At 37.2% G+C, this 26221-nt stretch overlaps 1 protein-coding gene across 1 annotated transcript in view; it reads left to right on the forward strand.

Annotated features, from left to right (window-relative positions):
- The first annotated feature begins 2816 nt into the window (after positions 1–2816).
- Positions 2817–26221, forward strand: part of LOC134804267 (voltage-dependent calcium channel type A subunit alpha-1) — a 100259-nt gene continuing 76854 nt past the window's right edge. Inside the window, 1 exon segment of the mRNA XM_063777240.1 lies at positions 2817–3593. The gene's annotated coding sequence lies outside the window, so the exon portion shown is untranslated.

The raw sequence follows: 26221 nt of genomic DNA on the forward strand, positions 1-26221 counted from the left end.
TTATAAGTAGGTACAAGTGTAGTTAGGTACATTTCAAACGGATTTCTAATAATAAAAAATAATAAATCGTAATTTTGTACTGAGATTTGGTTGTCACCTGAGGACTCGTAAACCCAGGTATCCTCAACCGTACGCCGAATCTAGTTTGCATTGCAAAACTATCGCGTAAAGGCGTATCAAAAACCAATAAAACAATCTCCTACGGCTGAATAATGATGCAAAGTAAACCAAGGCATTTCTAGATAAATGGAAGGGCTTCCCTAGACAGCGACGCGCTACGCGATAACAGGAACTGCATTTCACTTTCGTTTGAAACTCGGGTGAGATGAGACTGCAACGGAGTCCCTCAATACTCACTCCCCGTGAATTTGCTGAGTGCCGCCCTACCGTGTTGTTTACAAACGTAAACCGACTAATAAAACTGCTGTTTGCGCTTTCGTTTGTTTCTTTTTATACGAAAAGAGTTTTTGCTAATGCTTTATGTTTCGGCGGGAATGGAGATATGGGGTTTGAATATAGGGTTTGTTGGAACTGCTTAATAAACAGCTCAAGTTACTTTATAGCATCTCATTTCGCCCTTTTGCCCGTCTGGTCCATTTGATAAGAAAACTGTTAAGTAATGTTGAAAGATGTGACTATTTAATTAGAATTGCATATGCTTATAAAGCAATATTGATGTATTTAATAAGTTTTTCAATATTATTGAAAACGATCGTAAACGTCAATGTCAAGTATTCCGACTGGACACATAATGTCTGCAGTACATTGCTGGGTCGATTAAGTTTGTTAGAAAATAATTAAATAAAAAATTTCATTTTAATTCATTGAAACTATTTGGACTTAATTCCTGACTAGTTAAAGGGTGTGTACTTTAATTTTTTGCTCTTATTACAGGCCACACCCTGTATATAATGGGCTGTTATTATTAATATTTTATATATAAATTTAGCGAAAGTTTGTTATTAGAAGGTTTATTTTTAACCGACTTCCAAATCTCAACAGGAGGAGGTTATCAATTCGGTTGTGCTCTTTTTTTATGTTTGTTTCTCCATATCTCTGTTATTACTGGACCGATTTTGAAAATTCTTTTTTTGATTGTATGTATATACAGATTGGTCCCGTTTTTGCCAAAACCCAGTGCTGATGATGAGATCCATTAGGAATCGAGGGAACTCCTCAAATCTTAAAGGCATACATATAGTGATTTTTGTGTTTTTATCAATAAATCAAGCATATACATTCAAAAAAGTAACATTTGATAAAGTGGAACTGCTGATGATGATCAGAACGGAACTCTTCAACGACGCATAGTTTACGTTTGGCGATTTGTCCTCTTCGTTATGTTTGTTAAGCAAGTTAAGTTTTTAAGTCACTGGGGATCCACATGGGATCCATGAATAATCGAGGGAACTCCTCGAATCTTAAAGGCATGCATATAGAGATTTTTGTTTAAGTTTTTAAGCCACATTTTTGTCAAGCTCGAGTTCTGATGATGGAATCATGAGGAATCGAGGGAACTCCTCAAATCTTAAAGGCATGCGTATCGATATTTTTGTATTTTCATCAGAACCTCAAGCATTTTCATTAAAAACTGTCGCATTTGATGAAGTGGAACTGCTGATGATGATCAGAACAGAACTATTCAACGACGCATAGTTTAGTTTGGCGATTTCGATTGTGTAGGTTAGGTTAGGATAGAACTGCGACCCATAGAGAAACGAAATATGCTACCAGAAAAAGGTGATGAAGTGGATTGCTATATCTGGTGATCAGTTAAATACCAGCCAATAATTTATATGGCATTTCAAACTATTTTGATTTTGGTTTATTTTTATTAAAGATTATGATGTGCGTATACTCACACAAGTAAATGTGCACACAGCTGCAAAAGTGCATATCCGCACTTTATTCATAAAGTGGGTCATGAATTTGCAAAAACTGTTTTTCTTCTGACGCACATAGCTTTTATTCGCAGTGGTTTCCCTGATATTTAAAAAATACATTTTGACCGTACTGTGGCAACCGCTGTAAATATACCTACCCTTATTAGAGAAACAGTTTAATGAATGGTTGGTTTTTATACTATTTTAATTGTAACTACTAAATATCTTTTTCCCATTTTAATTTAAAATTCTCAATTTAGAACTCGATATATTCGAATTTACGATTTCAGGCTTGATTGAATAGACTAGTGCAATTTGCGTCTACCAGTCTATGATGAATGTCTGTTATCGTACAATACGCCCTACGATAAGCTCTTCGGAGTGCACAGCTGAGAAGTGCAGTGGGCGTGGGTGGGAACGCATGACACAGCGCGGAGGGTGGGCGCGCGCTGCGTCTGCAGGCGACAGCGGGCGGCTGCAGCAGGCACCCCCCGCCGCGTGTAGGCGGCGAGCTGGTCGACTCGTGCGGTGTTAAGTCATATGGTCGAGGAGCATAAAGCCTATGTTGAAGAAAGAAATTTGGTGAAGAGACCACCCTCCAAAATGGCAAGGCCAAGTCGTAGGCGGACTTACGGCACGGTGCGACACTTGCGCGCGCATAAAAGACTTGCGATCGCGAACGTCGGCGGGCGGCGACGCGCGGCGGGTAGGAGTGCGGGTCAGTGGCGTGCAGAGCGCGCCGCGGACGCCCGCACCGCAGTGTCGAGCAGCAACCCGCCATGCCCGGCCCGCGCCTCTCCCGCGCCGCCTGACAGCATGGCCCACTCGACCGCTACCACCACACGCAGCCACGCTCTGACGACGGTATGCAATCGCTGTCACATAAAAAAATGCCGGCTCGCTCGTCGCTCGCTTCTTGCGACCTCGGCCCGTCCGCTGACCGTTGCTCCCGTCTAGTGCAAGTCTGTTAGTGGTTCTCGCGGTTGTGTGAGTGGCGGTCTGCGGACGGGGCGCCGTGCCGTTTTTATCATCTGCAGGTGGTGAGGAGTAGCTCTCTAGGTCCCCATGAGGGTTCCTAGATGGCGCTGCTGCTCGCTCCTGCGGCGGACAATCTCAGCCGTCTCGCCTCAAATGCTGCCTGTTGTTTTGCGAAATCCAATTAACTAATGATATGGCATATGGTGAGCCGCTGGGAGTGTCGATGGGTCGCTGGCGTCAGGAATGCCCCTGCTTGAGCCCATGTCAGGTTTTAGGCTTTCCTGACCTTTCGTCACCGTCGTGTTATGGCCAGTCGTGGCAGACCATCACCACTCATCCCTTTCATACCGTCGTGACGTGCACGTGGACACTGCGGTGCCAACCTCAAATGTTATCAATGGCTTTAGACTTTAAGGTGACACTAACAGAACATTAACTAACACTGAAACAATCTAATGACCCAAGTGCAATACCTAACTTCGAGGGAAAAGTTCGATGGACTAGTATATTTGAATTCAAAATCGTGTTTAATAAGAGAGACTAGTTAACCTAAAAAGTGGACTGCGGTGGGGGTTGTGCTGTGTACTTAGCTCTGCCTCTAGTTGTTAAATGAACATCCAGGGATTATAAGAGACTTACAATTTACGGCTTTACGTCGTAAATACTACGTAGACACGTGATTATTAAAGGAGTGCTACCGTACAACCTGCCGCGCCCATGCCCTTAAGTTCGGTGAGTCCTAGATTGTAAGGCTTCGCTGAGCAGGGCAATATAAAAGAGGGCAAATAACACGTACAATCTAAAATCTTGAAAACTGAGGCTAAAGCTCAATACTTAGACACAGCGTTAAAGTTCTAAAAACGTTAACTCTTGTGGGCTCGTGGGACTTTGTAGCATACCTATGTACTGTTCCAAAGGTTATATCTATTCTGACCTTTAATACAAAAATACGTGAAATATAAACAATTTTTTTTATTTCAAAACGTCACAATGTTTTTATTGCAAACAATTACTTAAATCGTTTCCTATGCTCACCGCAGAGTATCAAAACAACAGAGATATTGATAGAACTAAAAAAAATACTATTACTGTATAACGTAGTAACGATGTAGTTTCATACTTCTTTTTTCAGTTATCAAGTATTTTGACCAAATATCGAAAGGCATTAGCCCTCTCTTTCTAGCTCTCTACGGATTCTGCGCCAAATTCTTTGCAGAATAGTCGATCCATCTAACAGTAGGTTGGTATTTAAGGCCAGCTATCCCTACTATATTATTACACAATTCTTGATTTTAGGCCGAATGTCATACCTCCATAACCTCTATTTAGTTTACCAAAAAGCATGTTACGAGTACTTGACACTCATCTCAATCACTCATTGATTTTAAGATTTATGCATATGGCGAATTGTTTTTTCCTATGTTTCAAAGGCAAATATCTAAGTATCTCGTGGTTTCCTTAGCACGGAGAAACTTTAATTAACGCGTAGGTGCAAGACCTTGCGAATGCCAGGAATTTGTTTCGATACAAGACGACAAGGTATTATGACAAGTAACACGTTCTTACATTGCTTGCATGTAATAGTACATATTATAATCTCATGTCCTCATTGCTCACTTCACAAAGCTGCAAAGGGTGTTAAAATATGTTCAAAATTACTGTTGGATAAGCTATTTTTAGATAATTGATATGTACCTACAGAGTAGGTAATGAATTGGAGTCTCTATGTATATGCTCGTAAATTCGACGCCATCTTTTGTCGTTTTCCTAAATTACTCCTTTGTGTTAGCGGTTTTTCCGTAGGTCTAGCGTCTAGCTCTTGGCCCGGGCGACCCGCGTTAGCCTGTCTCCTTCTCACCACAGTGTTTGCAGCTTTTACGTACGCTAAAACTTCTAGGATGTTTTACCTTATGTGAAACTAGAGCAGTATGGTACTGATTACTTTATTAAAGTGGCCATTATACTCATATTTCTCATATGCAGGGCCCGTACATAGCATGCCGTCGACGGAGAAATGACGTGATGCTTAGAATATGATTCCAATTAGTATTTTCGTAATTATTAATCATTTGTCAACCTCTTTATTTAATCGAAATAATACTTGATAATTCGTACAGAACATCTAACTGACTTCTATCTTATTGTAACTAACTAAATAATAGATTGAAAGTTATTAAATGATCATATTGTTGATATTTAATAGTGTATTTTACACATGAAGCATACATTTTTCTACACGTCATAGATTAGTTATCTCAATTTGTATTGTTACATTACAACGTCATGTTTGCGTCAACGGTAGGCCCTGCTCATATCAAAATTATCAACAAGTTAATGGTAAATCTGCTTTGTAAACACGCAGACCCCACCCTCGGGGCCATCATTTATTGACAGGTAGAGAGTTCCTATATCGATCAATTAAGTTATCGATACTTTTCCCTAATATTAGTGATCACCCCCAGTTTCGTTTATAACTGTATACCTATTATTTGTAAGTATTATTTCGAGGTCGATGATAAAGTTTACACTAGTGGCTCTGTGAGCTGTAGACCTCGCGAGCATAGCTGCTATGCCAATAAGCCAATAAGCTTATTGGGACCCTGCACGATGACAGCGCCACACAGCGGTTTAATCAATCAACAATACGAAATTTTTAATTTATTCAAAAAAAAACGAAGTTTAAGTGAAAAAAAATACAAAAAGTTATGTCTTACTGGGGATCGAACCCAGACTTTCTGCGTGCAAACAAAAAAAGCGAATGTTTGCAAAATGCGCCATGATAGTTCTTAGCTAAGCTGACGAAATTCAGCTACTCATTCTCGAGTATAAACTAAATATCTAAATACCGCCTAAACCAGTAACACAATTTTACTGCATTTTTTGCTATTTGCTATATAAATATGTCTCAAAAAGAAAATACTCTTATGATATGGATACGACTATTTGCTTAAGTGCGAGTTATCACGACTCCTCCATTTTTGAAAGTTTCCAATAACCGGATCGACAAAAAAAAATTATTTACTCATAGAATCTGGTCACAAAATTTCACGAGAATCGGATTAGAATTGTGACCTGTAGAGGAGAACATCCGGACATACAAAAGCGAATTGCCCGAGTCAAAACGTAGACTTTCGCTACGCTTCGGTCAACAAAGCATATTACATTTAATTGCTACCTATGTATATTATATTTAATAGCTAGGTTAGACATAAATGATTATGGATGAACTTTGAAAAATCTCTTAAAAATAAAGAAGTAAGGAATTTAGTCATTATTTTGTTTCATGTTAATATTTTTAATAAAATTATATTTTAACAAACAAGATATGGAGTAATAGTACCTACCTATATGAGAGAAGCATCAATAATTGAGTTTATCGATATAGAAACTCACTATCGGTCAATAAATTATTTTTCTTTGAATCCGAGGTCTGAATATTTAAATTCCTTACATTCTAATTTGCCGGAGATGGCCCCTGACCCCAGATGGCAGACCAAAAGAGCGATGGCTCGATGTCGTGAAAGCCGATATATGACCGTAAACGGGCTCACACGAGAGGACGCCCTCTCGCGGTGAGATACACTACCCGTCCCTCTTTTATTAACATAGTTAGAAATAGATGGGTATATAGTCTATCTGGCCGCGAGATACTGTCGCGGCAATCATGTGCTAGGCCTACAGGATCGCGCAAACTGGAGAAAGGCAAGTAATAAAGCGGACCCTGGCCAAGGCTGGGATAACGTAGAAGAAGAAGACATTCTAATTTACTTACATTTCATTTAATGCATAACTAATTTCCTTACTTTCCCAAATCTATCTAAATAGCAGGGAGATAATAAGAGACCACAACGTCACAAAAACTACTTAAAGCGGTTTTTTTTCCTATTCATGCACACAACTAAATAAAATGTATGGTTGTAAAACTTGAATTTTGTAAGAAACTGAAGATATTATGGAAATGTAAGATTTAATCATATTTTTTCAAAACGTTTGGGTTCATGGTATCTTATGGTGGTGTGGTCCCACACACGCTGTTATATAGGTAACGTTATTGACCGAGTGTTAGCGAAGGTTTCAGTTTCAGCTTGGGTAAAAATTCTAAAAATGCTTTCGTATGTCCGGATGTTCTCCTCTGCAGGCCGCAATTCTCAACCAATCCTCGTGAAATTTTGTTAGCAGGTTCGATAGTAATTTTTTATGGTCGAATCATTGGAATTTTTTCAAAATGGCGATGCCACACATTTAAGTATTCAGTTGTAAGTTTATCTCGTGAGGTCTACAGCTCACAGTGCCACTATTAATGTGTGACAGAGAATATTATAAAATACTATCAATAATATCATGTTCAGAAGCTTGGAAACTTTCAAGAAATAATTCTAATTAGAAAAATGTCAGTTGACATAGTTTTGTTACCATACACACACCGTGGCCTAAATCGGTGTCCAATTGGTATAAGCACCGGACGAATCACAGCTCATCATGTAATTTATTTAAATCACACCCACATAATCACATAAAAGGGTGTCAATTGGCGGTCTCTCTGTTCAGTTATTGTCAATTTGTCATTGATGGGGACATAGTATTCGGTAATAACACAATGCAACCGTGAACGTTTGGTGTAGGTTATATTTAGTCAATAGCAAAGCAAGGTTAGTGTATTCTTATCCTCGTGATGCTCTGTGTGTAATATAAGATCCAAGAGGTTAAAAAACGTCGTTAAGGATGTTAGGCCTGATTTTACAATATGTTCAGAAAATAATGAATAAGGTTTACTCGGGTAATTCCGAATCTCGAAAACTGTCGGATAATTCCGAAAAGAGACTTTTATTATGATGGAATTAAGGGTGATTTTCATCTGAATTTCGGAATTATCCGACATTCGGTAATACCCGAATACACCTTACAGAGGTAGGTACTTTATAGTTCTACTTATCTTCACTTTCGGGAGCATCAAAATGTGAATAAAAAATTAAATCTGTTTTACCCATGAATATTCACTCTCATGCAATATATAGTAACACTAGGTCAGCGGTAGGGGTTAGATATTGATTGAAAGAGTTATCAGTTCACAATTTATTTAACAGATTTGCCTTCATTTGGGCCACAGTGTGGTTGAGTAGATATAGTTATAAATCTAATTAGCAGAATCGAGCGCTTTCTTATTAAGTTATCAACATGAATGTATATAGCAGAACATATCACTTGCAATATTTCGAATACTATCCAGTTATAGTAATAAAATAATCTACTTATCCAGTTATATGTATATACATTTCTTATGCTCAATGAGAACTTATAATTCCGCTTGATTATTACAAATCTTATTAAATTCTTAAATTAAAATGTGCTTATTCAAAGCATTTGCTAAAAATAATATGAACAGCTACAAAATTAGTTAGTTTCTCTAAAATTAAAGATATAGTAAAGTAAAAATATAACTATACAATATCTCGACTTAGCTTAAGTGCTGAATTATACAGAACACGACACGTCCTTATCAAACCTTGCTAGCAAACCTCTTTGGGCAGGCCAACACGTCAACCGATGTCTCGCGCTAAAGCAAAATGAACTCTCCTCCTTAATACTTTGGTACATTTTTCACCAGCACCTCCATAATAGGGTCCTCCATTTTCGTTGTATTTCTGTGCTCTAGTTTTATAAATAGCGGTACTAGTTTAGATTTTAATTGCCTCGGACGTTGCTAAGGCTGCATGGATTGACTGTGATAAGGACCTTTAAATGAAGTCCAGGTGGTCCAGATTATAGAAAAAACCTGTTGAATAATCTCGACAGAATCATGACATTAAGTAAGTAGTAAGCGGTTTCCGTAATCTATGGACGCTTGCAACTCTGGAAGTGCTAGTGTCTCTAGATTACAATATTTGTGTTGTAACAAATGTGGTTACACTTTTGTTATACAAATCAAAGTGTAAAGACATGTTAGGGTAATCCATGCTAACGACAATTATTATTATATTATTATAGCCTCTTTATTTCCATAACTCTTACTAATTATCTTTTAAGATTCGGTTAAAATATGTTTTTATGCTGTAGTTGTTTTTGTTGATTTTCCTTCTTTGGGTAAAGGCCTCCTCCCAATTCTTCCATAAATGTCTATGTTTGGCATTGTACATCCAGTCTTTTCCTGCAACCTCTACTATGTCATCGGTCCACCGTTTGACCGGTTTACCAGCTTTCCTCTTGGCTGGTAATGGCCCTTTCCATCTTGTTGTTAGTGTTGTCCGTCTGTTAACTGTATATCTTGAAATATGTCCTACACTCCCACAAATAAAACACATATGAAGCCTAACGACAATAACAACACAAAACCAAGTTTTGCAATTTTTACTCAGCTGTGCAAAGTTCGACTATCAAATCTACAATCGTGACAATGTCTACCATATGCAATGCAATGCAATTTACTCATAAATAAACAAAGTGCTGGTCATACAGCAACTATCTCATGGCTATCTTAAATAGGACTCCTGCTAATAAGACCTTACGTCGCACGCACGCACGCGTCGATGTTGCAGGCACTATCTCTAACGTGTCAAGTAGATATACCTACTCTATCGTTAACGTCAAAGATGTCATTTTCCACGTTATTACAAAGGCGTAAAGTCATCATCATCAGGCTATATTAGTCCACTGCTGGACATAGCCCTCCCATAAGGAGCGCCAAAGCGCCCCGTCTTCAGCTTGCCGCATCCAGCATCTGGAAAGTAGAGAAGATGGCCCGAGTCTAGGGTTACGGCGTCCTCGCCCTCTCTACGGACTTCACATAACCCCAGGACATGCCATTTGATGTTCTCTAGCTCCACTTCCAACTGCGCTAGATGGTGGTCAAGCCTCAGAGTGCGTCCATTAAACGTAGCCAGGGTCAAATTTTGTACTGAGTGGCAGCCTAATGTAGCCCGGGGATTCTTAGCACCCCTTGCCCCGCCGTTACCATAGCCGCTGCCATGGCCAGGAATAGCGAGGCGGCCGGGAACTAGAGGCCATTTTTGTTTGGCGTGTCTTCTCATGGGGGTAATGCCCATAATCCCCACGCTGGGCATGCGGGTTGGGGATCGCAGTTTAATAATTGTTCCTTAGGGGGCGCTGCTGCCCACCCCCCGGTTTTGTTTCCCTTAGTCGCCTTTTACGACACCCACGGGAAGAGTTGGGTTGGTGCTATTCTATAGGCCACGGCGTAAAGTACGATAGTGTAAACATGTCTGATACTGGCGGTACCGTTAATTACCTCAGCGTAATTAAGGTGTTTTCGCTTGGCACGTCTAGGCCGAGCTTTTTAGCAAATGACACCTTGCTTATCTTTTAGTGATTATCGTGTGCCTTCTGTGCAACATAATGTACCTACCCGAGAGGAATGGTTATCTGTAAATGAAAATAACCTTACATACTTATCAACATACCTACCAGAATAAAGTAATTTGAAAATATAATTAATTAATTAATTTTGGAGTAACACTTACTGTAAAATGTGACTATTTTTGAAGTGAAAACTTCTTTAGCGGCGCTGTGCACTTTTTGTGATGGGGAAAAAATGTTAAACTCGCGACAGCGTAAGACGTAAGACGCTTCGTAAGACGGACACGTGACCTGATCGAAAAACTGTTACAATGTCATTGAGTTTACACTTCTGCCGGCACTCCCGGAGTGCAACCCGTTGGTTTTTTACGGTAAGTATTACTCTTTCTTACTTTCTCAATAGAGGTAAAAAATAAATAAATCTGCTAAATTCACACGAAAGAGAAACGACTAGATATTCCATTAAAAAAACGCCAGGAAACGCCAGTTCTTACCTCTGAGAGCGTATTTCTGCAAACAGTCTTGACTCGAATACAAAGCAAAGCAAATTACATTGCTCTAGAGAAATTAAATACAGTCTGTTCAGACTTCATCCAGTTCAAAAGCTCCTTTGTGAATTCTATGTTAACGGCTGCTAGACTTGGAGGCGCATTCAGAATTAAAACAAACTGATTTGATATTATTAGACTAACATGAACAATAATTAAGGGGCCCACAGATTACCAGTTCGCCGGACGATATCAGCCTGTCAGTTAAACGCAAAAGGTGACAGTTCCGAACAACTGACAGGCTGATATCGCCCGGCGAACTGGTAATCTGTGGGCCCCTTTAATATCATATTATGGTGACCTTTGAATTTAAATATCCCTTATCTAAATTATTTTAAATCTGGCCCCTTTCGCGGCTTATTTCACCTCCTTAAAGGAATGGTTTCCAAGATACGAGTAAAAATGTTTCCTATTAAGTTAGTCAAGATTACAAAGCCTACGTTGGGAACTGCTGGACAAAGGCCTCCTCCGGCCAGTTGCCGCATGCAATAATAACTTTAAATAAATATAAATTAGTAACTCCTTAAAAATAATAAAGGATAGATTTCAATTGAGAAATTATACATCCGTAGACACGACTACGAACTTCGTAGGCAATGCTACGGCACGCGTAGCGCTCTGCATATTTATCACGCGCAACTCACGGCTCGATTCGGAAAATGAATTAGATTTCTACTAGACTTCAACAAGTTACGATACGGATAATTTAAAGATATTTGAAAGATAGATATATCAAATTTGAAGTTTCCGCGATTCTGGAGGTCCTCTTGAACGATTTCGACAAGTTATGACTTAGATATCCAAGTCACATCTAGTCGATATCTAATGTAGATCTAGTTGATCTCTAAATCGTCTCAAGATCTTGTGATTATCTCGAAATCCGAATAGGCCTGTAGACCACTAACTGCCCGATTCAAACTTTAAGATTTAAGATACGTCAAATATTACAGCTAGATACGATATGGATTAGCTATGTCAGTGACCAAAGTGACGTTTTTGTTTGAAGAAACGTCGCGTTTGACACTGACATGTCTAATCTATATCGTATCTAGCCGTAATATTTGACGTATCTTAAAGTTCGAATCGGGCCGTAAATATCTGTACTGTAGTTTTCAGTCGTAAATACATACATTAGATACATGAAAGTAAACATAACTTTTTCCGTTCATGTCTTAATTCTATAGTTACTATAGATATCTGATAAAAACTAAGTAAAACCTGGTTAAAAATAACACACTTTTTCCCTAATTTAGCATCAAAATTACTCTGCTTACTTATACTTAAAATATGCACAAAGTCTTAGATTTTATTCATCCAATTCACTTCATTTGGTCTATGACTGCTAATTTGCCAAATCTCTAACCTATTGGCATCCTATGTGACATAAAAAAGCTGCGTTGTTTTATTTTATGTTGGTAAGGTTTACTCGGGTAATTCCGAATGTCGCAAACCGTCGGATAATTCCGAAAAGAGACTTTTATTATGATGGAATTAAGGGTGATTTTCATCTGAATTTCGGAATTATCCGACATTCGGTAATACCCGAATACACCTTATGTCTTAAGTTGAATTATAACAAGTACCTGTTTTGCAGATATTTCTATTCCACACAGAAATATAAGCATTATTAAAAGGGAATAAGGTTTCTTTTAACATTGACCTTATTCAGAAAGTTCTCGGTCAATACCGGTGCCCTTTAGCTGAAATACTGAATTTGTATGAATAAGTACGTTGACTTCATAATGATTATTTGCTTCGTAATAATTTAAGAGGATAATTAGATAACCTTAACCTCTTAACCTCCGCTATTCATGAGTTAACGTAACAAATAAAATGTACCTTCTTACGCTCCAATAAGGTTTACTGTTGCGAGTTATATAAAAGAGGTGGCGGTTCAAAATTAAAGATGTAATAAATTTAGAACGTAGTGCTCAAGAGTAAATAAAAATGCTGAATGTAAATTTCGTAAGCAGATTCTATAGTAAATTTGTAACATTTTTTTAATTGGCGTATTTCGTGAGCTCCACCTACCGCCCACAGAGCCACTCGTATTCAAAATACCCGAACTGTTCTTATTAAGTAGTCTTATATATTAGTCATACGGGGCGAACCGGCAGCTCGATAACTGGCTGCCGACCCGCGCCGCGCTACTGAAACGGTGTTTCATTCTTCAACACAGAACAGTAGTCACTACCCGAGCAAAGATGACGAGACGAGCGCGTGACGTCACAGAGCGCTCTGCGGCTGCGACTATTGATCGGGTTGATAACCGTCGCTTTCTTACTACGTTCGTCTCTTTCACACCCGCGGCCGTGTAACTGAAAGCCTGCGTTCGAAAATACGCTACTAATATTTATTTTAACGCAGCCGCCCGGGCCGAACACGTGGCAGGCGGGGCAAGGACGCTCGGTTTTTCAACGAACGGGCGGTAATGACGTGGCGTAGGGATCCGTGGCGCAATGGAAATAACTTTGAGCACTGATCGGAGCCTTTTCTTGTGCTGCATAATTCCAAGGAGGAACTTTTTATTTAACCTTTTGGACGCCAATGACCGATATATCCGCAACGCAGGTCCAACGCCAAAGACGGATTAATCGGTCACAGACCACAGAGCAACATAGACCTACGTGCATATGCATAAAGTTCAATTTCAGTTTTGACACTTCGGTGACGTGGCGTCTGACAGCTTTTGTGTTACACGCGGCGTCGAAAAGGTTAAGCTTAAAGTAGAAATTAACACAAGGAGGCTTATTCTAGTTGTAATATCAGATTATGAATTTGATCTGTATTTGCTATAAATATGATCTGTTACTGAGTGTCATAAATGTCGTTTCTTCAACCAGAAACATCATTTTTGACACTGACAGATCATCCATAACAAATTCATAGCCTTTATTGCATTTATTAGAATACGCCCCTAGTTGAAAATCAGATCAGTAATATTTCTTATTTAAAATTGATCAGCGATTGATTCTTGTTCACTGCTATGTAGTTATCCTAATTACATTGTTTTAAGATACTCTTATTTCATATAATATAACATAACTTAAGCACTATTAACGTAGGTCCTTATCAAGGCGTTCAACATTACTTGATGTGAAACCAAAACCAATACTCTTAACATACATACATACATACATACATACATACATATAATCACGCCTATCTCCCGGCGGGGTAGGCAGAGACCACGGATTTCCACTTTCTACGATCCTGACATACCTCTTTCGCTTCCTTCACTTTCATAACATTCCTCATACATGCTCGCCGGTTTAGGGTGCTCTTGACCTGGCCTTTCTTCAGGATTTCCCCGATCAGAGAAAGTGCGCCGAGGTCTAACCCTTCCAACTCCGACTTCCACTTCTCCCTTACTCTTAATATACTACTAAAAATTCCAAGTTATAAAGAAATAATTATGAACAACTATAGTAATTGAAACTAAAATAATTTAAGAAATAAGTTTTTGGCAAAAATTTCATTTTTGGTACAAGCTTTTATCGCTGACTGTACTTTTCTTACGACAAACAACGAATACTCATCGAGACAATTCTAAAAACCCCTAACACAATTAGGTTGCGTTGTTTCATCACAGAGTTCCTATGGCCACCTCCTGTCTCCATCATCAGATCAGTTCGACAGTACCATATTACTGTATTGTCATCAGAACTACATACAGCTGCCAATTTTCATGACGCTACGATCCTTGGAAGATGGTTAAATTAGTTACCTTAGATTCCATTACATATTTAGTTAGTTACATACAGGTCGACCTAATAAAAGCTTGTTAAAAATATGGCATTTTTTTTAAATATATCATCGATATCGTTAAGGAAATTCGTTTAGCACTATTAGGATTACGAAAGGCTTACATTTTAGGCTTACGTTTGGTTCAGCAGGCTTCAAGCACGACGATTTAACTGGCAGTGAAAACTGGTCGCGAAAAGCCTTATTGGAACCACCGTGGCGGTTCGAGTCACTGTCACTGCCAAGTATTTCATCACTCATTCTCAAATCTTTCCCAAACTTATCTGCCAAAAAAATACAAAACACGAAAATCGACTAATATTGTAAATGCAAAAGTAACTCTATCGGGTTCTTACACCTTCAAGGTAGTTTGAGCCCCGGGTAGGACATATAAGATAATTTTTTCACAGATCATGATAGAAGCTAGTAGGTATACATAGTATAATAAGGTCTGCTGGGATAAACGGAATAGATTTTTGATGAGATGCGCAGTGTTGCATTGGAACCAACGTAAAAGAAATCCAAAGGTTTGTGGCGAAAAACTGTAGGATGGGGGTAAGATCAAATAATAGGCCTGTCTATTCCATCGATAGAACTAGAATTCCGGTAAGACGGTGCCAATGAGTATAAAAACCTAAAAATAACTACTTATTCGACTAATAAACCCTGGGATAAATCGATAATCTAAATAGTATAATTATATGAATGCTTTATCTTATTCATAAAAGGCAATCAAAATAAAATTTAACGTTGAAAAGTCAACATTAATAAATATTATAGGGACATTCTTACACAAATTGACTAAGTCCCACGGTAAGCTCAAGAAAGCTTGTGTTGTGGGTACTCAGACAACGATATATATAATATATAAATACTTAAATACATAGAAACAACCATGACTCAGGAACAAATATCTGTATCATCATACAAATAAATGCCCTTACCAGGATTCGAACCCGGGACCATCGGCTTCATAGGCAGGGTCACTACCCACTAGGCCAGACCGGTCGTCGCAACATTGACTCACGTGAAAACCTTTCTTAAGATGAAGGAGAAAAAAGATTAGCTGAATAATGTATTTTACTCTCATCTCACCTGCGTGCGCAGAGTGCACTCTCTGGTTTAAAAACCACGTAAGTACATATCTTCATCTTACTTACTTATTTAGTATTCAGTTATAACCCTTATATCTTATTTCTGATATAAGTTACAGATGATGGAGTAAGTTGAAAATCGTCGTGTACAGTCGCCATCAGATATATCGGAGCGGCCAAGTTTTTCAAAAATATCTGAACACGCACTCTAACGCCTTGACAATAGAGGCGTGTTCAGATATTTGTGAGCATCTTGGCCGCTCCGATATATCTGATGGTGACTGTACCTAGGTAGGTGACGATAATACCAACAGTGACTAATTTGCTCGCACACGACTTGAGCAACGGGGCACAACTAAATGGCAGTTAGAGCAATGTTCACGGCACTAAAAATAAACGTGATTCGGAGTTACGGAGGTTTTTTGTCTTACCCGTTTTCAATTTACACCAACGCATCTTAGTACTTAGTTTATGGTTTTGAATCTGTTTGTGAGGCGAAATGTTCTCAGACAGTAAGAAAACTAAAATGTGTGAATACACAGAAACTTACATATTTATTCAAATATGCCAAATTCACGCACGTAACTCAGACACGTTTCCACCTTTCCAATATGTTTCACTGCTCAATTTTTTTTTTTTGAGGCAACAGTAGGTAAGTTGTAAATTGGTTCTGTATGAGGAAACGGAAAAATATTCATTTTCCATTCATCGAGAATGCAGTATCTAACGAGAAAATACCGAGGATTCCTTGTTACATTCTTAATGTTAGACTTCATTTAAGAGCTTAACGGTATGGCGGTAATAACCGTGAACCATTATGGTATTTGTTAATAATATAGTTAAGTAAATACTTGCGTAGTACAATATAAGATACCTACTATTCAGGTTATTTCTTTGTTGTAATTATTTCTTGTCCGTACCATTAAATAATAACTAATACCATGCCAATCGTTGTACTAGTTTGCTTGCGTATTTTAATTATAACTGTTTTTAAGCAAATAATTATAATATATATTCTATATTAATTATTATTTATTTTGTAAATAGTATCTAGTAGTAGTTTTGTGATCATCGTTTTAATTTTTCTATTATAAATCCTCCACCTAACAGCCGTCTCTTTTTGGTCCAGTGGTATTCTGGTAGAGAATGCCTTATGGCATTAAATCCGCCATTTCATATGAATGACCTTGATTAAATAATCTTATCAACTGATATTTGTGATACGGGTTTTAAACAACAATTAGTCTGACTTCTATCCTGTAGATATAGGTACCCAAAACTTAAGAAATATAACCCTAATTTTCTTGTTAAACTGTTATATGCATAAAGGACAACTCTTGTTTTAATATCTCTCTAATATTTTTTTTAAAATCAACCATGTATGCTACCATGATAACGTAACGAGAGTAAAGAGATTCGGGATCACCATGTTACAGTAGCTAATATGCTTATTGATGATTACATTAAGTGTGGTCACAACTTATCTCACAACTATGTGAATTGTATCCTATCGCTTCGTTCCAATCGGCATGTTCAAAACGCCGGCTGGAATGTATAACCCGAGTTGGAATATGGCCCAGTTTGGCGCAGCCTGAAAGCCGGATCGAGTGATAGCAGCCTACCTATACTATGTATAGATATCTACTTAAATACGTACGCAGCCAGAGAGAGCTAGAACGATCGTAGAACGGGACGAGGTAGGACGGTAGCCGGGTAAATTTACCGAGTGAACACGACGGGAGGTTTATTAAGATTTCAAACATTTAACGTTGACCTGATATTAAACTTAGTGCATCTCGCTCGCACCTTTATTTTAGCACGGAAGCTACGAACAGAAACAATTGTCAAATCAATATCACTAATATAAAATAGGAATGTAACTCCGGGAAACCTTCGTTAAACGCAAACTCTGCCTGAATCGACTTTCGGCTTTCAGTGTTAGAATATAATGTGAAGTTATAGTAATGCGGTAGCTCTGGTTGTCAAAAATTGACGTTTGACAATTCATATGCTGTGTTCGCAAAATTTAAGGCGCCTATCGCGAAGGTATCTTATATAGTTGTCAAACTCAGGATACGATTTGTCTCTTGTAGAGTTTACCCATATTTTATATTATTAATAAAATGAGATTATTTTTTAGACATACTGTTTTAAGCACTAAGTATCAAAATTGCAAAAAGAACTGCGATACAGTAAAATCTTTTTATTCCATGACTTTAATTGTAACATACCCAAATGACTCACGTCAAAAGTGAATATGGAACGAATAGAGTCTCTATGGATTGTGTTTTCATATTAATTATTACATGTTTATTTCATAGTATTGTATGAAATCTAGAAGAGCACCAATTTACAATTAGCTTCTACTGAAGTAGTTTTTTACTTATTTAAAATTGATTAACTTTTTTAATAAAACCTTATTTGATATCAGGGTATGAAAAACACGAAAATAGGTCAAAACTTAAAAATACATTAAAATAAAGGGAAAAATATATATCTAACTCTTTTTATGAATTACCTATATGATAAACCTACAAAATAAGAATTCTAACTTCTTTTTATATTAATTATAAAATGAAATAGAGATCCAAAAAAGCCTTCATGGCTCAAAATCAAAATCAAAATCAAAAATATACTTTATTCATGTAGGCCTAGCAACAAGCTCTTATGAATCGTAATTAATCTTAATCTAATTATCAGAGCAATTTATTGATGTTAATATTATTCCATAATAAAATTGGATTATTATACATATCAAATTTAGGCTTTTCCGGTATGTTTCTAATTTTGGCGCGGGTAATTCGACTTTATATTTTTGTAATTTATTTCTTAGCTTTATGAACAAGTGCTACCAAATAAATCATTTGTTTAATGAAATAAGGCTGTCACTTATCCTGATATGGCTTCTAGCACACGAACGCATTTTTTGCATAATAAATAATTCATGCACACCTGTACCAACTTTTTCCCCACTTTAAAAACCCCATATCGCAACCATTATAACTAATTAATATTGGTATGTCAATAAGGCCGATTTCTAATAGAATATTTATGGTATTCGTATTGAACTATTGACCACAAATGTACTCTTTCCTCGCAAAATTACTCTTTTGATCCATAAAGGATGTAACTGCATGTGTTCTCGCGTTGGCGTTAAAAGCACAACTTTCCGAGCATGTGTATTGAGTATGGGGTCTGGCAGTCAAAGAGTAAAGAGCGCTTTCAGACCACCGTGTTTCTCTTCACGTATTCCGGCATATACCTACAAGCGCACTACATTTCGCACATCGTGCTTATTCTGACTTACAGGCGTATAATCGCACGAGACATGGCACAATTAAGCGCTCGAATCTTAGACACTATTGCGTGGTATCAAATTCAAGTTATAAATAAATATACTATTTTTGGAACGTTGGCTAGTAAAGATATTTGTGATCTCGAAAATAGAACGTACTTATATGTGTACATGTTAGAACGATCATTGTGAGACGATAAAACACGAGCGTCATAGCCCGCCTCACGTTCTATATCACTAAAATATCGTGAATCTGCTAGGTGACCTTTGACCGATTGCTTCGAGGCTATGTCGTGAAACCGCATTTTAACCGATGCACCAGGTCCTGCAATATGTTCTCCGTACTTGTGATATTCCTGGAATACTGGCTGTGTCAAATGTTTAGTAAGTAATAGGATATTGGAAATATTTCTTGGGAGGCATATATTTCAGAAAAAAACTATTTATTGTATAATATTGACTTATAAAAAAAAGTTTATTTGTGTGTTTATGTGTTCATACTGTTGATGTCTTTGTTATAATTGTAAGTTACTAAACCTAATATATTTTATACCTATAAACCTATATATACAGACAAAAAAGACAGCTGTCCACCGTCCACCTACGTCAACAAAACTCTGCTATTATGTGAAGTTTTACCCCGTCCCGATTTATACGGCCCCTAGATATCTTATCGAAGATAGAACTAAATATTTCTAAGTTTCTCAAATTATTTTACATTTTACGTTACTTATTAATATGCTCAGCTTGCGATGCGAATGCCAAAATAAAATTTGTATATATGTTTTAAAATAAAGACGTTTTAGCTTGTCTCTACCCCCTTTTCAACTGACCCTGAATGTCAAGTTCATTTATTTAATCTACGTATACACGGTGATTTTGTTATGTCTGACCACTACTCTGACTACTCTGAGGGGTGAATATACGTATATAGGTCATAATGAACAATTTTTCCTACAGGCCCAACCTCGAAATCGTGAAAAATAAAACTGATGTGCCATAGAAAACATAGACATGTGATTCACCGAAATGTATGAGACAGCAGATTTTTTTTGCGTGTTCGGCGTTCGCCCCATAGTTAAAGCTGTACAGTATGACCTACATATTCAACCCGTACTGTATATTAAATATCAGCATGCATCGGATGCTGAACATAGTCGTAAATATAAAGAGTTTTTATGCTGCTATCTTTCTGTAGTTATCTTCTTCACCACTAAGCTATTACAGTCACCGTTAAATCATAGCCGAGGAGACTACGCGTTTTCCTTTTCCGGTATGTATCAAAACGATTTGTAAATGCAGAACGACAAAAGCGCAGAACGTTTTAATTATAAGTAACTATATTGACGCAATCTAATGACAATGACTAGAATCCTTCAATATGCTGCAATAATGCAGATCCGATTCGTGCAAGAAATTAATCAAATTGAATGGCAACATCAATTAGTTAATTAATTTCACGTTGTCACCCGATGCATTGTACTATGGCGACCCGGGCTTGTATTCAAATCAATACTCGTGACCTAGAAGGAACACAGACAGTTGAGTAAGGGACACAGCGTCGTTAGTAGCCATAGCGCCAAGAACGCTTGTAACTTGTAACTGGTATGGCGTACGTTCCTGAAGTATTTAGAGTTAGACCAAGAAAAGTCTGCATCGATATTGATAGCCCACGCAATGCAAGTGTTATTTATATGTCATAATTTCATAGAAGTCTGACGTTTATGACACTTGCACTGCGTGGGCTATCAAAATCGCTGCAGACTTTTCTTGGTCTAACTCTAACCTTCGTGCTTAACGCATTTACTGCCAGCGTGAGCTATGCGCTATGTTCGTAGCTGATACAACGTTTTTTCCGCTTTGTTGCGATGAGCGCCTGGTTGGTAGAGTATGACTTTTCAAGCAATGTGTTAATTAGATCATAGGAAGCAAGACTATGGCTAACATTCTAAATATTCTGCTAGAAACAAACTGGTGTATTTATAACGGCCTTAGCCTAGAGTGCTCACGCCATACATCGGATTCTTTAATTAAATAATAAAAAGTTGTAACTTGTTTTTTTTTTTTTTTTTAGGGGACATCTTACACAGATCAACCTAGCCCCAAACTAAGCAAAGCTTGTACTATGGGTGCTAGGCGACGATATACATACTTATATAGATAAATACATACTTATATACATAGAAAACACCCATGACTCAGGAACAAATATAGTGTTCATCGCACAAATAAATGCCCTTACTGGGATTCGAACCCAGGACCGTCGGCTTCGCAGGCAGGGTCACTATCCACTAGGCCAGACCGGTCGTCTTGTACGGCAAGTATGCTAAAACTTATTTCTAATAAGTTAAGTTCATACTCATTAAGCTTAACTCTCATTACAAATAAGTTTCCGCAAATCTAGCTCAAAACTTATACTGGGAATACTACACGTATATTAAAGGAAGTACACATTTAAAAATGTGACAGATTCATTTTCCGTCCCGTTATGGATAAAAATCTCTGTTAAACCAATTAGATTGAATAAAATCGGATGGTTTCATGTTCTCATGACGTAGGCGGCGCGGCGCGGCGATCAATCGCAAGGGGAAATTATCCTATATCCGATATCGGAGTGATACCTAAAACTGATAGCTGCGAGTTTTAGCAGGCGGTGACGCCTACAACGATCATGTTTTTTCATAAAGGCACGTACCAATCCACGTTTAGAAATCATTTGGAAAAATTAAATACTGCAGTGGTTATTTACTCATAGGCCTGTGTACTATCTGTACGGCTACCACCAGTTTTGACATTGACATAACGCTCACGTTTACGTAACTTACTTTCTATCCATCTCGCTCGTACTGGCATATTAGTGCAAGCGAGATGTACAGAAAGTAAATTACGTAGACGTGAGCGTTATGTCAACGTCAACACTGGTGGTAGCCGTACAGGGAGCCTTAAGCCAATACGACAATCGTATAGTCTACTCCAGAAACTGAAAACGGTGAAGAATAGAGATACTACTCCTAAAATAAAAATACGTGTTATTACCTCATTAGATTCGTCATGTCTAGAAAAATGTAATTAGCACACAAAAAATAACAAAGGTTATAAACAAAAACACATTTCACTGTTTTCAGTTTCACAAGTAGTCTAGTACAGTCAGCAGCGGAAGTTGCTAAGCGGGCGAGATGTTCAAAATTACCTAGACACGCTCTTATTCTCTTAACAATAAAGTCGCGTCAAGATCATTTTGAACACCTCGCCCGCTTAGCAACTGCTGCTGACTGTACATACCTCGATAAACGCAAAACGTAAGGAAAAAATGTATCGAGATGACAGATGCTACAATAAGTCACGTGACTATTTCCATACATTATTTGTGACGTTCCATGGTAAAAGGTACCTTATGGCGGCTGGCGCTTACGTCACATAGCACTGCAATAATATTAGAGCGGCGTTAATAATAGCGTAAGCGCCAACCGCCATAAGGTACCTTTACCCATGGGACGTCACATTTAAGTTTCGATTGGGGAAGTGGTGTTTTCTATCGGTACGTATTTAACCGGTCAACTAATTAATCTAAATTGGGTAGTTTAAAAAAATAGATATGGGTACTAAAATTAATAGATTGGCAACAAAAACGGAGCCTTAAAATATATCAATATGAATTGTATTTTAATGCCGTTACAGCTTCTGATTATTTTTAGGCAGGTACCAAGTATTTATTTGGCAACTGAATTATTATATTGGAGACCATTTATGAAGCACATTTTAAAAAGAAAACGGCTATCTATTAATTCCAAAATGAAGTTCTTTTAAAATACTTTGTTTCGTCACTACACGGTCAACCTAACACGCTCCTCCTCGCTTCGCTTGTCGTCGCACCTATCTTTTGACTGTGGCAGAACACAGTGGTAACTATTGAAATTAGTAATTAAAAATTGAAAGATCTAATGATATAATGGCCATTAGGTGTTTCATGATTAGGAATTTCGACTATAAGTATACTGACCATTGCGCATTGGTAAATTAATTTGAGGTGTTTTGTGTAAATAGTGACCAATATTCATTAAATTTCACTGCTCTCCTATCAAAATACTACCTGAAACGATATGCTCAATATGATTAGGTACTTAGATGTGAACCACTAGGTAGATGACAACCAAATTTTATGATCGCTTTTCAATATTAGTTGCCAACTTATTATTTTAGACGCCAACTTATCACTTCAAGTTTCCTATAAATTATTTGGGTGGCTTGATTTTGCTGCCAGTTTTTTAATAATATGATGCTTATATTTGAGGTTAATATAAATTTATTGGTGCTAAAATATTAATGCACAGCCAAATTATATTATTATATGCTCAATGAAAGTTCCCTTTAATATTTTAGTTGCCCGGTTAATAATAACCCTTTTCTATCAACGATAGTCATCTTGGCTCGACTCCCAGGTGATAGGGTAAGGGTTAAGCTGGTGTAGGAGGACTAATGTTCAAAAAAATGGTTGTCTGTAAAGTCGGTATACGGACGATAATTTTGCGTGATAACTTCATAAGAAAACATTACCATTACATTACGTAACGTTACCATGGAGATCCGTCCACAACGTGACTTTTTCGTGCAGGCTACCGGTGTTTATCGATTTATAAGACGTTATCACGTCAATAAACAAATACATTTTAAGAATCACATAGTTCAATATTTTTTTGTCACAATATCTGATAAGGTAAACGTACTGGTGCTAGGCGCGGTCCTATCAGTACATATCGACGCTGGAAAGGAGAAATTGGATAAGCGACACGCAGCTACACGCTTTACGGGATAGCCAAAAACTGCAACCCTTTCTAAAAAAAAATCATTAAAATTCATTATGATGACGAATTTCTTAAATGAGAAACTTTATATGGTTATAGTGATGTATTCTACATTATCCTATTATTATTTTACCTTCAAATGAGTTATTTTAGAATTTAGTGTCCTTAAGCAAAATGATCGTATAAATAAATTTAGGTAAAATTATCTTACCAACATGTTTCACAAGAAATGAGTCAGGTAAAAAAGTCCAAGCTTAATTTGTCGTCAGAATTGATCGAGTAAAAACTATCTTATTGCAAAATATTATGCTTATTTTATAGTCAAGCAAAAAAGTATATACGTAAAATTAGACATGAAACAAATCAAGATAAATTATCTAATCACTTTTTAAGAAGCAATTTCAAACTCGATAAGTTGCTTATGCGACACATTCAACCTATGATACATCTAGATTCTATGAGTTTTATAGTTATCGACCACAAGGAAAGGGTTGTCATACCTACGCATAATAAAAAATACCCTTTAAGTAATTTGTATATATAGCTTTATTTCAAATAAGAAGTTATGTAACGAGTCTTAAGATAACAAGTGCCAACTTAATTACAAGGTACCAGTAAGAATTGGAACTTTGTATTTGAAACCAAAATAGGAAAAAATATTATCTCGTGTATAGCTTAGATTAAAATATGTAATGTTATTTTGGCTATTTATTTCCCTAACTTGGCATTTTCTGATAGTACGAAAAATAATAACAAAAAGAAAGTAAGTTAACAATTTACTAGGTAACTTCCAACAAAATTTAGGTAAAATGGAATAAACGACAAAAGTTTTATATCTGAAATTAGGTAAATGATCATAAACGCCAATAGTTCACATTTGACAGTCAAGTAAATTTATCTATACGACATTAAAACCTATTATTCGACCAAGTAAAATAGTTAACCGACAGTGAAAGGTTAGTTGTCATAAGGCAAAATTATCCAAGTTAAGGTTAAGCTGAACTGGCAAATAAGTAAAAAACTCTAAGGTTCATTACATTGAATAACTTTTCATCTAATCTCCACTTTTCAAAAATTTGTTGAAAACAAAGTCGTTTAGTAACTTAAATGTACCAGTGATTTTCCAAATCACCGACGGGATAAGCGACACTAAAGTCGTCAGATGTGTACAAAACCTAGTCCATTCGATGCAGAAAAATCTGGCGATTCCAACGATGTATATAACTCAATATCTCTGAAAATGTCGCTTATCCAATTTCTCCTTTCCAGCGTCGATATCATCTTGAAACTTAAGTCATTGTCAATAGAGCTGACAGCAAGGTGTCATCTATTGGGCATTAGCATGTCGAGCACTAGTACTTTTACCTTACCTAAAGCCGGTCAAAACACAACTGAAGATAGCTTCAAGTAGCTAACCGTTTCGTCAGTAGCTTCACTGCGGTCTCTTATCACCCGCGGACTGTTACACCAGCTTACCCTACAGTACCTTGAAAATGTTCAACAAAGCATTTATTTGCTTCAAACCCGGCGTCATAAGTATCATACATTTCTAGCCCTTTACGCCCATGAATCACTCCGTCACCGCCCAATACGGGCATGTTTTGGCGAGAGTCAGCGGTTAGGCATAATTTCACTTACTTGTAACTTGTGAAGTATAACAGCTACACACTTGAAACTTCACACACACAATAAATATAATGTGTTTAATCAATAAATAATCACTTGGAGTAATAATATTCACTTTTTTTTTTTTTCAAGCAATATATCAGTCACTAAGAAATTGAAGATTTTTAAGTTACTACTCGCGGATTTCACAAGTTTAAGTTTAAGAACATTAGTTTATAGTATACTTAACACAAATAAACACTTAAATAACGATAATTATGAAAATTATCCATAAATATCAATCACTTAAAACGTTGCATAAAAACAATTTGCCACTTATGGAAAATAGTGATGTGCGTCTATCGACACATTTGTCGATATGTCGATAACCTAGTAAATGTAAAACTGAAATTTAAAAAGTTATGATTTTGGTGAAATTATTATTAGGTACAATAGTACCTAATAATGATTTCATAACATGTTAAATTCCAATATTTGAACCAAAAACGGTAAAAAACACTAAAAATAACACTCCAAACACTCCCACGCCGTACTCTCATATCGACAACAAGTCGATGAAATTGAAAACAACACTAATGTCCGCCATATTGAGTTCAATTATTAGCACCACTGCAGTACGGGTGTCAACCCCAGTTGCCAGCAAAAAAGCGGTAATTTTAAAATTATGTTTATGTCAGAGCCATCTACCGAAATATGATATTTTTTTCTTTGTTTCTATACTAATCCCAGTGCATAATGTGATCGCTATTACCAAGCCACAAGGTCTCGTTTTGATTTAAAAAAAATTTAAGACGACCATTACTTCGATCAACTATAGTTGACACCCGTAATGCACCGGTGTTGCCTTACTGGCAACTCTGGTTGACACCCGTAGGCAAAGGGCTAGTTGAATATTTCTGCACTCTGTTAGTGCATAAACGCCAACTTCAAAGTTATAGTT

This window comes from Cydia splendana, chromosome Z, assembly GCF_910591565.1.
Source record: "Cydia splendana chromosome Z, ilCydSple1.2, whole genome shotgun sequence".
NCBI classification, from domain to species: Eukaryota; Metazoa; Arthropoda; class Insecta; order Lepidoptera; family Tortricidae; genus Cydia; species Cydia splendana.